Source organism: Podarcis liolepis (assembly GCF_965112155.1).
Source record: "Podarcis liolepis genome assembly, chromosome: 6".
In the NCBI taxonomy this organism is placed as follows: Eukaryota; Metazoa; Chordata; class Lepidosauria; order Squamata; family Lacertidae; genus Podarcis; species Podarcis liolepis.
Genome location: NC_139559.1, coordinates 9,102,264 through 9,118,044, shown reverse-complemented (window position 1 = coordinate 9,118,044; position 15,781 = coordinate 9,102,264). Strand labels below are relative to the sequence as shown.

Genomic DNA, 15,781 nt, shown 5'->3' with positions numbered 1-15,781 from the left:
TTCCGTTTGCGTTTATTACTTTTTTATTTATTAAATTTCTATCCCGCCCCTCCTGAAAAAAAGGAGTCTAGCGGGCAAACAGCAATTAAAATCAAAGCAAAGCACATTTAAAATTTTGAAAAGCAATTTTATTTTTTTATTTTTTTATTAATATTTTATTAAATTTTATCAGTAAAAAAATTCAAAAAGAATACAAAAACAGAAAAATACAAAGTCAAAATACAAACATACAAAATTAAGCACAAAAAGAAAAAAGAAGAAAAAAAGAAAAACACATAAAGAAAAAAGCAAAACTCCCTCTTTTTAAACTCATCTTTAGTTAACTTATTTTCCTGACTTCCTCATGCCTCCCTTTTTTGTATCCCTTTTTTAAAGTTGGTTCAGCAAATTCATATCCAATTTAGTTTATCTATTTACCTTGTTGCTAGAACCCCTTGAATTCATTTCAACGTCATCAACATTCAAAAATTTTACACTGTTTCTGTAAAAAAAAATTAAATTTCCTCCAATCTTCTTCCACCGACTCTTCTCCCTGGTCTCGGATTCTGCCAGTCATTTCAGCCATGAAATTTTGAAAAGCAATTTTAAAACCCAGAAACATTTTTAAAATGTTGAAGAGCATGTCAGTCACATATCCTTGCAGCTAATACATTTCAAGGTTTCCAGGAACAGTATCTTTCAGCCAGCAGATGCCAGGGTGAACAGGAATGTTTCCAAGTTCCTCCTGAAAGTTAATGATAAGAGAAACAAGCCCACCTCACCAAGGAGGTCCTTTCACAAATAGGGAGCCACCACCAAGAAAGCCCTGTAATGGGTCGGCGCAGGCCAGGCAAGGATGGCACCACCAACTTAGGGGCGGAGGAAGGGGGTGCGGTGGGTGCGGGTCGCCCTGGGTCTCACCACTAAGGGGGGGGTGACAAAATGCCAGGTGGCACTCACCACGGGGCCTGCAGTGTGCCTGACCCATGTGTCTCTCCTGGGAGAGACAGGTTGGCTTGGGCACGCACAGGCTCCGTTCTGCCCAAACGGTTCGCCCGCTGCCTCCCCCCCAGCTCTAGGGTGGCTGAGTGGGAGGAGGCACACAGACTCCAGAGGCCCACGGTGCACCCAGCCCCTATGAGCAGCTCACCCCACCCCTGGGTGCTCTGCCCCAGTAGCCCGAGTGTCTTCCTCCGCCGCTGCACCAACAGGACCTCCCCTGCTGATTGCAGGGCCCAAGATGTTTGATGTTCAGTAACCACATTCTCTTATCCTTGTTGTGTTGCCACTGGGATATTTTAAAAACAGTGGACCTGAGGACTGGCTGTGCAACGTTTTTACAGGGGTGCAAAGTAGGCACCACTGCGAGCACCCCCAGGAGCGAAATATGAGAAGGGCGCTGGGTTTCTCAGCCAAGTCTGTTTCCTATCACCTCACATTATTTCAGATGCTCGAGCTTCAGCTATCCACAACAGCTCCAGGCGGATGGAACATGTGCAAGATTGGCCCTTGGGGTACGCTTGCTTTTATTTAGTGAAACAGGAAGGCACAACACAACAGTTTTAAATTGCAGAGTAGCAAAACAGAAAAGGAAAAGGAAAAACCAACAATTTTCAAGCTTTCTCATCCCAAACTGCCTAATTCAGACAAAAGCTTGGATTTGCTCAAGTGGTTACTCTTACAGGGAGTGGTGTCAATCGTTCTCAAAGCTTGTTGCAGCCTTTGCCAACCTGGTGCTCTCCAGGTGTTTTGGACTCCAAGTCCCATCAGCCCCAGCCAGCACATCTGGAAGACCTCAGGCTGACAAATTCCCACTTCATGGCTTCATCGTCTACTGCAAAGCACGAACCGTTTTTGACATAACCGGGAGTGTCTCTGTGAGCGAAAGAATATCTAGGCTGCATGCGGAATGAGCTTGGGGGGTCTTCTTAATGCTATGCAGTCCGTGGAGAAAAAACCCTGCCCCTCTAGCCAACAAAGAGGTAGGTTTCAGAATCGCTTGGCCATAGGAGGCCACGGTATTAGCATGGAGGGGTGACACAGGGTCAGGATTAAGACGCATTAACAACTTCATGCAAGGGATTCCCTCCCAGCACCTGCTAGCTTTGTCAATCTCTGCGTTCCATGAGCATCAAGTGTTCCTGTAGCGGAAGGTTGGGTTTATCTTCAATGCATGTTTTTTAAATCCTAAACATTCTGTTTCCTGGGAAGGCGACTTGTCCAAATGACACAGCTTTCAATCCCTCCCCCCAATAAATAAATACCTCCTGCTAGCAGTCCAGCAGCTACCAAGCTTCAAAAGATGAATAGGTTTTCAACTGACTATACTATCCGGGTCAGATGCTAGAGACGAGTGGTACCCACCCCCCAAGAGCTGGAAAGGGGGTCACTTGGCACTCTGGGGAGTGGTAGACAGGCTGCTGGTTTTATTTCGTTGTTCAAGAAACCTACATAACCTATTGCACCAGAGGAAGATTCCCCCGCTTCCCCGGCTTCCATTTTATCTCGGCTAGAAGTTGCTAGTCAATTTCTTTGCCTGCGCAAATTTCATTAAGCAACAATGAAATATTCAAGCACAGAATCTATCGCTTGAAGCCAGGAGAATTCTCGCAAAAATTTAATGAAATATACGGGAAAAATCAGAGCTCAGGTCCTAAGCCCGGTTTCTGAGCTGCAGCCATTTCCTTCCCCCACCCCTCAAGACAGTAAGGTGAATTAAGGTCAACGGTGTCAAGCAAAACACATCCAGTCTCAATTCCGAATTCCTTTCCTTCCAGACATTTAATTCAATCCCTTTAATTGTTCTTAAAAAGTGGCTTTCAGTGGCCAGGATCTTTCAAATACACTTTAAAGTCCCATTGATTCTTCAGAAGGTATGTTTAGAATTCTAAAGTGAGCTCCGTCGTTTCACTGATTTCTATTTTTCAGAAATACCATAGTTACCTGTCCAGCTGTTCAAGGCTGAATCTGATGTTCCTTTTTCTAGCACAATGATTAATACACATGATTTGTGGGGGAGGGGAGTACACATGTTATAGGGTGACCATCTGTCTTCCTTTACTGTGGACAACCCTCTGTTTCAGTCCTTTAGGAATATGAGATTCCCCTTTTATAGAATGGTAGAATGGTGCAGTGGGTTAAACCACAGAGCCTAGGACTTGCTGATCAGAAGGCCGGCAGTTTGAATCCCCATGACAGGGTGAGCTCCCATTGCTTGGTCCCTGCTCCTGCAGTTTGAAAGCACGTCAAAGTGCAAGTAGATAAATAGGTACTGCTCTGGCAGGAAGGTAAACAATGTTTCCGTGCACTGCTCTGGTTCGCCAGAAGTGGCTTAGTCATGCTGGCCACATGACCCAGAAGCTGTATGCCGGCTCCCTCGGCCAATATAGCGAGATGAGCGCTGCAACCCCAGAGTCGCTCACGAATGGACCCAATGGTCAGGGGTCCCTTTACCTTTACCTTTACTAGAGTTGGAAGGAACCCAGGGGTCATCTAGTCCTGCTGAGGGCCTGAAGGGCTCTGCTCTTGCCTCTTTCCACCTGGCCTAGGACGGGGCCTGACAGGCTTCACGAGGACTGCGGCTGTTGCTCAGCAGAGAGGGCTCCTCTTTTAAATTGTTTTTAATTTCCATCTGTGTTGTTTCTAATGAGACCATCTTGCCTGTGAGCCCTGTAAGACCCGCACCCTGCCTTGCTAGCCTTTTCCCATCTGGTCTGGGAGAGTGGAGTGCGGACTGACTCCAGCTACAAAAGCTGAGGCTGTTGAACAAATTCTTGGGCCTGGAGTATTGTTTATGGGGGGTTTGAGCGAGCTTCTTGCTGTTATTGATATTATTGTTGTATCTTTAGTTTTAGATCTTATGATTTACGTGGAAATTGTTTCCATTTGGTTGCGTACTTTTTGATGTGTTTTATTCATTGTTTATGACTTCTGTTTTGTTTGTTATTATGTAAATCTTGTCTTGTTGTAAGCCGCCTTAAGCAACATTTCAACTATGGAAAGGCGGCATACAAGTAAAATGATGATGTTGGTGATGATACTCCAACCCACTGCAACGCAGGAATCTCAAATCCTTTTATCCTTCAAATCTTTTGTGGACAGTCATCTAGTCCAACTTCCACAATGCAGAAATCTCAACTAGATCATCCACGACAGATGGCCATCCAACCTCTACTTAGAAACCTTCAAGGAAGAAGAGTCCACCACCTCTCGTTGGAGTCTATTCCACCGTCAAACCACTCTTACCTTCAGAAAGCTCTTCCTTATGTTGAGTTGGAATCTCCTTTCTTGTAACTTAAATTTATCGGTTCGGGTCCTAGCATCTGGAGCAGGAGAGAACAAGCTTCCATGTGAGAGAGCTGGGCATGTATGTTTAGCCTAGAAAAGAGAAGATTGAAACCGTAGATGGCTTAAACAGCCAAAGGCCTGGTTACAGAGAAACCATGTAGGCTTAGAATCCAAAGGAGTATATAAGATCACACTGTAAAAATGAAACTTTCCTGGCAGAATTGAAGGCTACTTGTGTATAATAAATAATTGGAAAAATACCTTAGAAAAATATGCAGAAAAAGCTATAAAATAAACTGTGCGATAAAATCAAGATATTAGAAAAAGTGCAACGAGAATGATTGGAAGTTTTTGCTCTAGAAGACTTTATTGATCAAGATATGATAATACAACCGATATTCTTTTATTTTAATGTTCATTCTTCTTTGTTTTTTATTTTTATTCTTGTTATTCCTTTTTCATTTTCGTGTGAAATTCTCTTGTAACTATTTGTAATGTATTTGTAGGATAGTATTTTAAATCAATAAAGATATATTCTTTAAAAAAGGGGGGAGAAACTGAAGATAGCTTAAACAGGCAAAGGCCTGGTTACAGAGAAGCCATGTAGGCTTAGAATCCAAAGCCACGAGACTTACAAATATGGAGAAACAGTTTTTCCCCTCAATAGCAATGGGGCACCTGTGTACTTCATTTACTCTTTTTAAGCCATGCTAGTAATGTGTGAATGAGACAGAATGGGAAGTAGTAGAAGAACTTGATAGATCCAGCTTCCAAGCTTTAAACTCTTCTACAAGCTATACAAACTACAAACGAACCAATTTTAGTTTTTAAAAGTAAGAAGAGGTTTTCTTAAAATAAAAAGCAGGTACCACCAAACTATGTATCTAACATAATGTGTACTTTGCTGTATTGATTACAAATAGATAAGACATAACACAAAAAGGAATACCATTGCTAGATCAGTTTATTGTGTTCTTTCATACATCCCCCCTATTCCAGACAACAAATAATATGTTTTTTAAAACCCTACCATTTGAAGGGTAAAAAGTGCAGGATTCCATTGCAAACACTTTTTAAAAGCTTTGAGCAGGTTTTGATGGCCAAATGTAATCTCTCTCTCTCTCTCTCTCTCTCTCTCTCTCTCTCTCTCTCTCTCTCTCCTTGCAGTTCTAGTTTTCTTCTTTTTGCAAACCACTTAACTAGGCAAAAAGAGAGATAGTTCTATCCCCTACCTTATCAGGTAATTCTGAATCTAGAATGTGTGCAGAGGAAGAACGACAAAGATGATTAAGGGGCTGGAAACCAAGGAACAGTTGAGAGAGTTGAATATGTTTAGCCTGGAGAAGAAGAGATGGAGAGGTGACATGATAGCCATCTTCAAATATCTAAAGGGCTACCACGTGGAAGATGGAGCAAGCTTGTTTTCTTCTGCTCCAGAGGGTAGGCCATGAACCAATGGATTCAAATTACAAGGAAGGAGATTCCAACTAAACATTAGTAAGAATTTTCTGGTGGCAAGAGCTGTTTGACCGTGGGACGGATTCCCTCAGAAGGTGGTGGACTCTCCTTCCTTGAAGGTTTTTAAGCAGAGGTTGGATGGCCATCTATCAGGGATTCTTTAGCTGTGATTCCTTGGGATACCTTCCAACTATGCAATTCTACAATTCTATATGCTTCAGACCGTGGAGAGGGGACAACCATCATGGCTAGTAATCCTTTATAAGAAGAGAAGAAGAGTTTGGATTTGATATCCCGCCTTTCACTCCCTTTAATGAGTCTCAAAGCAGCTAACATTCTCCTTTCTCTTCCTCCCCCACAACAAACACTCTGTGAGGTGAGTGGGGCTGAGAGACTTCAGAGAAGTGTGACTAGCGTAAGGTCACCCAGCAGCTGCATGTGGAGGAGCGGGGACGTGAACCTGGTTCCCCAGATTACATAACCCTCTATGAATTTGCCTTAGTTCTCACGGATATCTTAGGAAAATATCACTGTCAACTCCCTCAACCAACCATCCTTTACCATTTTCACCAGAGGTTTCCAGCATTGCCATTGTGTATTTGGAAATCGAGATGTTCTCAGATATAACCACCTTTGTGTCAACATAGCAAATGACTCTAATTAGGCTGGAGGTGGAGTGAAAATGCTTAATTCATTCAGATGAGGCAGAAGGAAGAGCTAAAATGCTTATAGACAATGGGTGAACAGGGAGATATAACGCTGAACGCCAGGTTTAAATGCAAATTGCCGCAGAATTTCCCTCCCTCCACCATCTTGCTCATCCCTGTTGTCCCCTCCCATTGCAATAACCATGTTCAGTAATTAGAAAAGAAAGAAGGCAGATTGGTGGCAGAGGTGACGAGGTGAGAGGTGTCTGACTACAGAGGGGTGCAGGAAAAAAGATGGTTACTTGTCTTTCCTACTATGGCATCCCTCTTTGACCAAGAACAACACTTTTATAATCCTTGCTGCCTTGAAACAGTGTGACGCGGCAGCTAAAAAAGCCAGTGCAATTCTGGGCTGCATCAATAGGAGTATAGCATCTAGATCAAGGGAAGTAATAGTGCCACTGTATTCTGCTCTGGTCAGACCTCACCTGGAGTACTGTGTCCAGTTCTGGGCACCACAGTTCAAGATGGACACTGACAAACTGGAACGTGTCCAGAGGAGGGCAACCAAAATGGTCAAAGGCCTGGAAACGATGCCTTATGAGGAACGGCTAAGGGAGCTGGGCATGTTTAGCCTGGAGAAGAGGAGGTTAAGGGGTGATATGATAGCCATGTTCAAATATATAAAAGGATGTCACATAGAGGAGGGAGAAAGGTTGTTTTCTGCTGCTCCAGAGAAGCGGACACGGAGCAATGGATCCAAACTACAAGAAAGAAGATTCCACCTAAACATTAGGAAGAACTTCCTGACAGTAAGAGCTGTTCGACAGTGGAATTTGCTGCCAAGGAGTGTGGTGGAGTCTCCTCCTTTGGAGGTCTTTATGCAGAGGCTTGACAACCATATGTCAGGAGTACTCTGATGGTGTTTCCTGCTTGGCAGGGGGTTGGACTCGATGGCCCTTGTGGTCTCTTCCAACTCTATGATTCTATGATTCTATGAAAGGTGGTGCATGGAGGCATGGCCAGGACAGCAGGCCACCACATGCATGGCTGTGTTAACCAGACAAGGGGCCAACCTCAGTGTGTACCGTATATCATCTCCACCTCAACAGTAGATTTTTAAATTTAAATTTAAATTTTTAAAATTAAAAAGGGAAATTTGAGGAGGAGAATTGAGGAAGTCTGAACATTTCCTTTTCAGAAACAATATCTCCCACCAGAATTAGGAGGATAATATCACCTGCACAATTTTTATGTGCCCCAAAGAGAGAAGCACTCAGAAAAATCAAGAGTGCACCTATGGAGGAAAATTCTCCACTCAAAGTTTGAGTGCAGATGCCTGATCACCATAGCCCACAGCACAGCCATCACTGGGAAACTGATTTAAAAAAAAGGTAAAGGACCCCTGGACAGTTAAGTCCAGTCAAAGGCGTCTATGATGTTGCAGCGCTCATCTTGCTTTCAGGCTGAGGGAGCCGGCATTTGTCCACAGACAGCTTTCTGGGTCATGTGGCCAGCATGACTAAACCGCTTCTGGTGCAACTGAACACCGTGATGGAAGTCAGAGTGCATGGAAACACTATTTACCTTCCCGCCGCAGCAGTGCCTATTTATCTGCTTGCACTGGTGTGTTTTCAAACTGCTAGGTTGGCAGAAGCTGGGACAGAGCAACGGGAGCTCACCCCGTCACAGGGATTTGAACCGCCAACCTTCTGATCGACTAGGGAGCTGGTAGAAGCCGCTTTTGGTCAGAGGTATTTATTGTTATATGTAAATCTAGTCTTTCCTCCTAGGAGGTTAAGGATCAACAGAAATACAATGGTACCTCGGGTTAAGTATTTAAATCGTTCCGGAGGTCCGTTCTTAACCTGAAACTGTTCTTAACCTGAAGCACCACTTTAGCTAATGGGACCTCCCACTGCCACTGCGGCGCCAGAGCACAATTTCTGTTCTCATCCTGAAGCAAAGTCCTTAACCTGTGGTACTATTTCTGGGTTAGCGGAGATTGTAACCTGAAGCGTATGTAACCTGAAGCGTATGTAACCCGAGGTACCACTGTATAGTATCTGGATCAAGGGAAGTAATAATACCATTCTACAGATCGTGAAGCTGAGACTCCAATACTTTGGCCACCTCATGAGAAGAGAAGACTCCCTAGAAAAAACCCTGATGTTGGGAAAGACAAGGAGAAGGGGACGAAAGAGGACGAGATGGTTGGACAGTGTTCTCGAAGCTACCATCATGAGTTTGACCAAACTGCGGGAGGCAGTGGAAGACAGGAGTGCCTGGCGTGCTGTGGTCCATAGGGTCACAAAGAGTCGTACACGACTAAACGACTAAACAACAACAACAAATGACCACACCTGGAATCCTGTGTCCAATTCTGGGCACTACAGTTTAAGCAGGATATTGACAAGTTGGAAGGTGTGTAGAGGATGGTGACCAAGATGAGCAAGGGTCTGGAAGCCAAGTCTTATGAGGAACAGTTGAGGGAATTGGGTATGTTTACCCTGACAAAGAGGAGACTGAGAAGAGATATGATAGCCATCTTTGAATATCTAAAGAGCTGTCACATGGAAGATGGAGGAAACTTGTTTTCTCCTGCTCCGGAGGGTAGGCCCAAACCAATGGATTCAAGTTACAAGAATGGAGAACTTTCTGAAATTAAGAGCTGTTTGACTGTGGAAAGGTCTCCCTCGGGAGGTTGTGGATTCTCCTTCATTGGAGGTTTTCAAGCAGAGGTTGGATGGCCATCTGCCATGGATGCTGCTGAGATTCCTGCATTGCAGGGAGTTGGACTAGTTTACCCTCTTCCCTGTCCAACAAAGCTCCCTCCAGTTGGTCATGGTCTATGGGGATATTTAGTATTGCCAGCCAATCACAGACGCTGATGTTGCACAAGCTTTTTGCAGCCAAAGAGACCTCTGAGGACCAAGTGAGCACACACACATTCTCTCGGCTGGATGACTTAGTGCCAAGTGGTGCTGACAGGGGCCTTTTTAAAGGTAAAGAATATTTAACATCGCACAAAGAGAAAAACAGTGCCTCAAATTGATTGTGGCGTGCCCTCTCTGCTATGTGGAACAAAGCTTGCTCTCCCAATGTATTTGAGCAGAGTGAGGGAACAGCAAATAAAGATGGTGAACAATTTATTGCACCCAGAGAGAAATCTTGTGGTTCAGCTTTCACCCTCCCCATCCAATTTCCCCATTATATAGGATTCTGTCCCTATGGTATGCAACCCTCCCGTTCTTCTGACTGCAGAAAGACTCTCTTTCTTATTCATACCATTTGCAATACAATAAAATACAACTTGAGAAATAAAAGAAGCAATTAAGAATCAATGTGAATATTTAGGCAGACATCTTATGGACCACCGTAATGAGTAGGCAGAGGACTGAAGGGGCGATGGCTCAGGGAGAGGCGTGAGAGCCAGACAGAGAAATATGGAAGGCCATATTTGTTCCCTGGGCCTGAGGGTCCACACCTCTGCTCTGTGAGCCAAGGCCCAGGACTGCTATGTGGCCCTTTTAACAAGAGATGCCGAAGGCTGAACATGGGACGTGCCATTTGCAAGGTATGTGCCTACCATTGGTCAATGGCCCAATTCTAAAAGATGCTGAAGAGTCTCAATGTTCCGAGGAACGCTTTTGGAACGATACTACCAAAGTGAGTGGAGGAGACCTTTTCCGTTGGAAATCCCACTTATTCGAGCTATGGAGACAGCAGTTCCTCCAAAAATTTTGCCCTGGGCAGAAACACACCATTGCTGTGAATGTGGGAGCGTATGTCTTCCTCTTTCTCTGTGTTTGCTCAGTGAGACAGAAACATTGCTGAGCTGCAGCACATTGTGCCATATAAAGGAAGCATCAATTAACTCGAACACATGGATATAGTATTTAATTAACTGATGGGCTCCACAGCTTACTGTATGATGTCATGGAAACCTGGGAATGTTTCAGCGCAACATCTCCAGTGCCAACTGCAAGCGCAGTCAATATACCACTGTACCCCTTCCTCCGATTTGACTAACCCGACAGATATGAGTCAAACTCCAAAATGCAAACACTCACTGTTTCCCTGCTGCTCTCCCCCCCCATTTCTATTTACTACAATTATTTACATATTTACAATCTCTGAATATTCAGCGCAGATTAAAGAAAGTGCTTATTTGTGCAACACGTAAGTGAACTATGAATCTCGCACCTGCAGGAAGCAATGGTGGCCATGAACTTGGATGGCTTAAAAAGAGGATGGGACAAATTCTCTCCCCCCCCCATATATTCTTTATTGGGTTTCATTATTTATACAGTTAATCCATACGTTATTCAAGACATAATAAACTACACACCACGAAACCAAAATAATTCAACATCTGATAATACTGCTACAATAAGTCTTTGCGGTTCCTTACTTCTTCCTTATCTTTTTCACTGTGTCCTTTTTTCTTCTAATTCATTTGTCTTTCATAATATACATTATCTATCTGTTGTCTACTTTGTGAAACTTAGTCAAGGCAAATTAAGGATTTTGTTTGGGAACAATGTTTTTCCCCCCAGATACACTCTGTAACAATCCCAGTCATGTTATGTTTGAATTTTTGGTTTGATTGGTTCCTGATTGCCTCTGCAAGTTTTGCTAGTTCTAGGTATTCACATAATTTAATTTGCCATTCTTCCTTTGTAGGGGTTTTCTCTCCTTTCCAGTTTTTAGCAATTAGCATTCTTGCTGCTGTTGTATATAAGAAAAACCTCCTATTATTATTTGGTACATCGGAGGTCAAAATGCCTAGAAGAAAGGCTTCCAGCTTTTTCCCAAATGATTGTTTAAACTTTTTTTTTTAACTCCTCATAGACAATAACCCCCCTTTTTTTCACAACCCCACCAATGTGGTACATTGTTCCCTCCATTTGCTTACACCTCCAGCATATGTTTGAGTTTGTTTTACATATTTTGGCTAATTTGCTGGGGGTCACGTACCATTTATAGATAATTTTAATAAAAATTTCCTTTAGTGTGTAGCAAGTCGTGGATTTCAAATCTATTTTCCATAATTTTTCCTAATCATCCATCTGAATGGAGTGTCCAAAATCCTTTGCCCATTTAATCATTACAAGGATGGAACAAATTCATGGAGGAGAGGGCTATTGACAGCCACTAGCCAAGTTGGCTATGTTCTACCTCCACAGCTGGAGGGAGAAATGCTTCTAAATACCAGTCGCTGGAAATTTTTCTGCATGCTTTACTTTAGTTATATGCATTTCTGTACACTTTACTTGACTGGAAAGCTCCATTGCAAAATTCAGAGAAGCGCGAATTTGGAATGATATCTGTGTTTCAGCATGTATGCTGTTTCTGAATGTGTGTTTACAAAGCTATTGTACTACCAAGCTTACTGTATGCTTGTGAAACACAGACCACTTATAAACGCCATCTCCAACTTCTCAAAAGATTTCATCAACGGTGTCTCCGAAAATTTTTACACATCACTTGGGAAGACAGGCGAACTAATACCAGTGTACTGGATGAAGCAAAGATCACTAATGTCAAAGCAATGATTCTTCAACATCAACTTCGTTGGACTGGTCATGTTGTGCAGATGCCTGATTATGATCTTCCAAAGCAACTACTCTATTCCGAACTTAAAAATGGAAAGCGTAATGCTGGTAGTCAACAAAAGAGGTTTAAAGACTGTCTTAAAGCAAATCTTTAAAAAATGTAGTATAAACACTGACAACTGGGAAACACTGGCCTGTTAGCGCTCTAATTGGAGAACAGCCTTTACCAAAGGTGTCGTGGGTTTTGAAGACACTCAAACTCAGGACGCAAGGGAGAAACGAGCTAAGAGGAAGGCACGCTTGGAAAACTCTCACCATGAACAAGTCCTGCCCAGAAACCAATGTCCCCACTGTGGAAGGACGTGTGGATCCAGAACTGGCCTCCACAGTCACTTACAGACTCATTGTTAAAACCATGTTTATGGAAGACAATCTTACTTGGCTACAAGGGATCGCCAAAGAAGAAGAAGACTGTTAAATGTGAACTGAGACTAATTTCTCTCCCATCCTGAGTCTTGCCTGTCATCCAAGTTGCTTTTGATCATGTAGAGAGACTATTGCACAAGGACAGCTAGATTTACATAAGCATGGTTCCCTTTCAGTCATCGTACCAAATGCTCAAATGGGACTGGCAAACGCAGTGGGGTTTAGGAAGCTGCCTTGCAGTCAGGCCATTGTTGCATCTGGCACAGTGTTGTCTACTCTGACTGGCAGCTGCAATCCAGGGTTTCAGGCAGGGTTCTCTCCCACAATCCCTGACCATTGGCCATGCTGGCAGCAACTGATGGGAGGTTCCCTGTGCGTCCAAGTCATGCAAAATTAGGCAGTCTCTACCTATTGGCTAAGGGACACGGGTGGCGCTGTGGGTTAAACCACAGAGCCTAGGTCGGTGGTTCGAATCACTGCGACAGGGTGAGCTCCCGTTGCTCAGTCCCTGCTCCTGGCAACCTAGCAGTTTGAAAGCACGTCAAAGTGCAAGTAGATAAATAGGTACCTTACCTCCGGCGGGAAGGTAAACAGGGTTTCCGTGCACTGCTCTGGTTCACCAGAAGCAGCTTAGTCATGCTGGCCACATGACCCGGAAGCTGTACGCCGGCTCCCTCAGCCAATAAAGCGAGATGAGCACCACAACCCCAGAGTCGGCCACGACTGGACCTAATGGTCAGGGGTCCCTTTATCTTTTCCTATTGGCTAAATTTACCTCGCAGGGTTGTTGTGACAATAAAATGGGGGTGGGTATCATGTATGCAATCCTTAGTTCCTTGGTAGAGTGTAAATGGGATTCAGATGTGATAAGAATGCACACCAAGTAATTTAAAAAATATATAATTGCCAGCCTTAAAATGTGCAGCTTTTACTTCCTTTCACCACGAGTTAGCTGCTGACTCCTTCTCCGTCTTGCCTCCACGGCTTACCTCAGCAGATTTAATATTTCTGACAGGGAAATGTTTTGTTGAAAGCTATTGGACTGAGACGGATAGCGTGTCTATAATGCTTCATTCTCTGAAGAACAAGGAGAGCGAAAATGTATTGGATGTTGGCAAATGCACATCCATTGGCTGCAAACAGGGTGTCCCCGGTGCTAAGAGCTTCCTTGTCTCTGTTTATATATAAATTAATTTATGGATTTTCTTGACAAGACTACAGCTCCCTCCCTTAGGGACCCCGGCTGATATATTACCTGTGAAAGAGGATCACAATTTATTAGGCTGCATATAGAATCAGAGATAGGTGTAGACCGGAATGTTTTGAAATATTACATTATATATGAAATGGCAAAGGGGGAGAGTTAAATTACATGCTTATAATTACTTGGAGTTCAGGTGGCATCATAAATAATCCATCCTGGATTCGTTCTTAGTGTTTATTATGTCACAGGAGCAATGTAATTAACACTGTAGGTGACCTGGGGGCTGCTAGGTCTATGCCTCCCCCTGTCACCCTTCCACACATGACCCAGGAAAAGAGATGTCAGGGGTGCGATGGCATTAAGCACATCCCACCACCCCCCTGAATTAAATGGACTGACACTGAGCAGCCTGAGATTCATGGGTGGCAAAAAAAACCACCACAAACACAACCCAATGGTTTTATTGTTTAGGTGCTGCTTTCCACGGTTGCCAAAGCAGCTCACAAGAAACACTGGCTTGGCAATCCAGTGCCCCTTCACACCAAGCCCGGGGGGTGGGTGAGAGAGGATCCCATCAGGTCTTCTGAAATATACTCAGAGAAAAGCCATCGGTTTCATGGAGTTTGTTTCAGTGTTGTGATAAAAACAGTCAGTCATCAGGTGTGTCCCCTCTGGCTGGACGCTCCCAGACCCAGGCTATATATCCTTTCTTCACACCCTAGGTCAAACCTGATAGGCTAGTTCAAACTTCCCTTCTGGAGCCGGATTGGACGGCTCCAACGACCAATCAGATGCTACATTCTAAAACCCTCCCTGCCGATTATTCTAGGATCCAAACTCCAGACATAACATCTTGACTGGTGTTGCATCAGAACCCCAGGTGAGCATAACTGGAAGGAGACCAACTTTACCATGCATTCAGCAGCAGCACCCACAGACCTGAGGACTAGCTGACAGGGCAAATCCTGTATTCCTGGTTGGAGGAGCCAGGAGAGGGCATACACAAAATTGTCTGTGTTGCATCCCCCTCCTCCCCTAGCTTGCCCCTCTTCCTAACCATGCTCCTCCCACAGATGTAGGAGCCTTCCTCCACCCCTAGCAGACTCCAGACATGTTTTGCACCACAAGCCCAAGTAAGATAATACAATATGACTTGCTTCACCTCGCCTCAACAATTCAATGTTTGGATGCCAGGGGGTGACATTGAGTTGCATATTTGATACCAGCCCTACTCTGAATAAACCCACTGAAATAAATGAACCTGTTAGTCATGCCTATTAATTAATTTCTTTCTTTTTTCATGTTCAAGGGTGCTCTTTCCCCACCAGATATTTTTATAGATAGATGATAGATAGATAGATAGATAGATAGATAGATAGATAGAAAATGATGTGTGTGTGTGTGTGTGTGTGTGTGTGTATGCACATATCATTTTCAACAATTATTAACCATACTTTTACATCTTATACAATTTTTTTTACTTCAATCAATCACATCTGAAAATTTTCAAATCTTTTCACTTAATTTACATTTCTCACTTTCACTATTACATTTGAATATCATAACTAATGTCTCTCTTCTTTCTCTTCTTTGCAATATTTCATATATTTCTCCTTACAAAACTTCTTGTAGTCATACTAGCGTAATTTGTTGATTACAGTTGCCGTTCAAATAGTTTGTATATTTCTTGTCATGCCTATTAATGTCAGTGGGTCCATTGACTTTTTAAAAACAACAACAACAACAACAAATTCCTCCTGTTTGTGCGGTTATCAGAAGGGGGAGAAAGTTAAACTCTCAGCATTTTACTTAACGAACTTCGTTTTTCTTACATTGCCAATTTTCCAGGCATACAAAGGGAGACTGGGGTGAGCAATTTGCTTAGTTTCTTAAAGTGAGAAATTTGCTTAGTTTCTTAAAAGAATGGTGTGGTTATTTTCTGAATCAGAGGGCAAGCTGCAGCCTCAGATTCTCTTTTTTTGGAATTTTAGCAATAGCCACTTTTCTGCAGAACTATTGGAGCAGGACATCTGCATGACCAAAATCTTCCACTTTGGAAGAATGGCAGATGAAGGTGATAGACTATATGGAATTGGCAGAAATGACTGGCAGAATCCGGGACCAGGAAGAAGAGTCGGTGGAAGAAGATTGGAAGAAATTTAAAGATTATTTACAGAAATATTGTAAGATTAATGAATGTTAGAATGATGTTGGATAGAAAT

The 15,781-nt window shown here is 43.3% G+C and overlaps 1 long non-coding RNA gene across 1 annotated transcript in view; it reads right to left on the bottom strand.

The window, feature by feature from the left end:
• Positions 1-639: 639 nt before the first annotated feature.
• Positions 640-15,781, bottom strand: part of LOC310708967 — a 65,604-nt gene continuing 50,462 nt past the window's right edge. The window contains exons 2-3 of the long non-coding RNA XR_014527269.1: positions 4,225-4,356; positions 640-724 (exon numbers count right to left, since the gene is read on the bottom strand). This is a non-coding gene — a long non-coding RNA (uncharacterized lncRNA). The remainder of the gene's footprint in view (positions 725-4,224; positions 4,357-15,781) is intronic.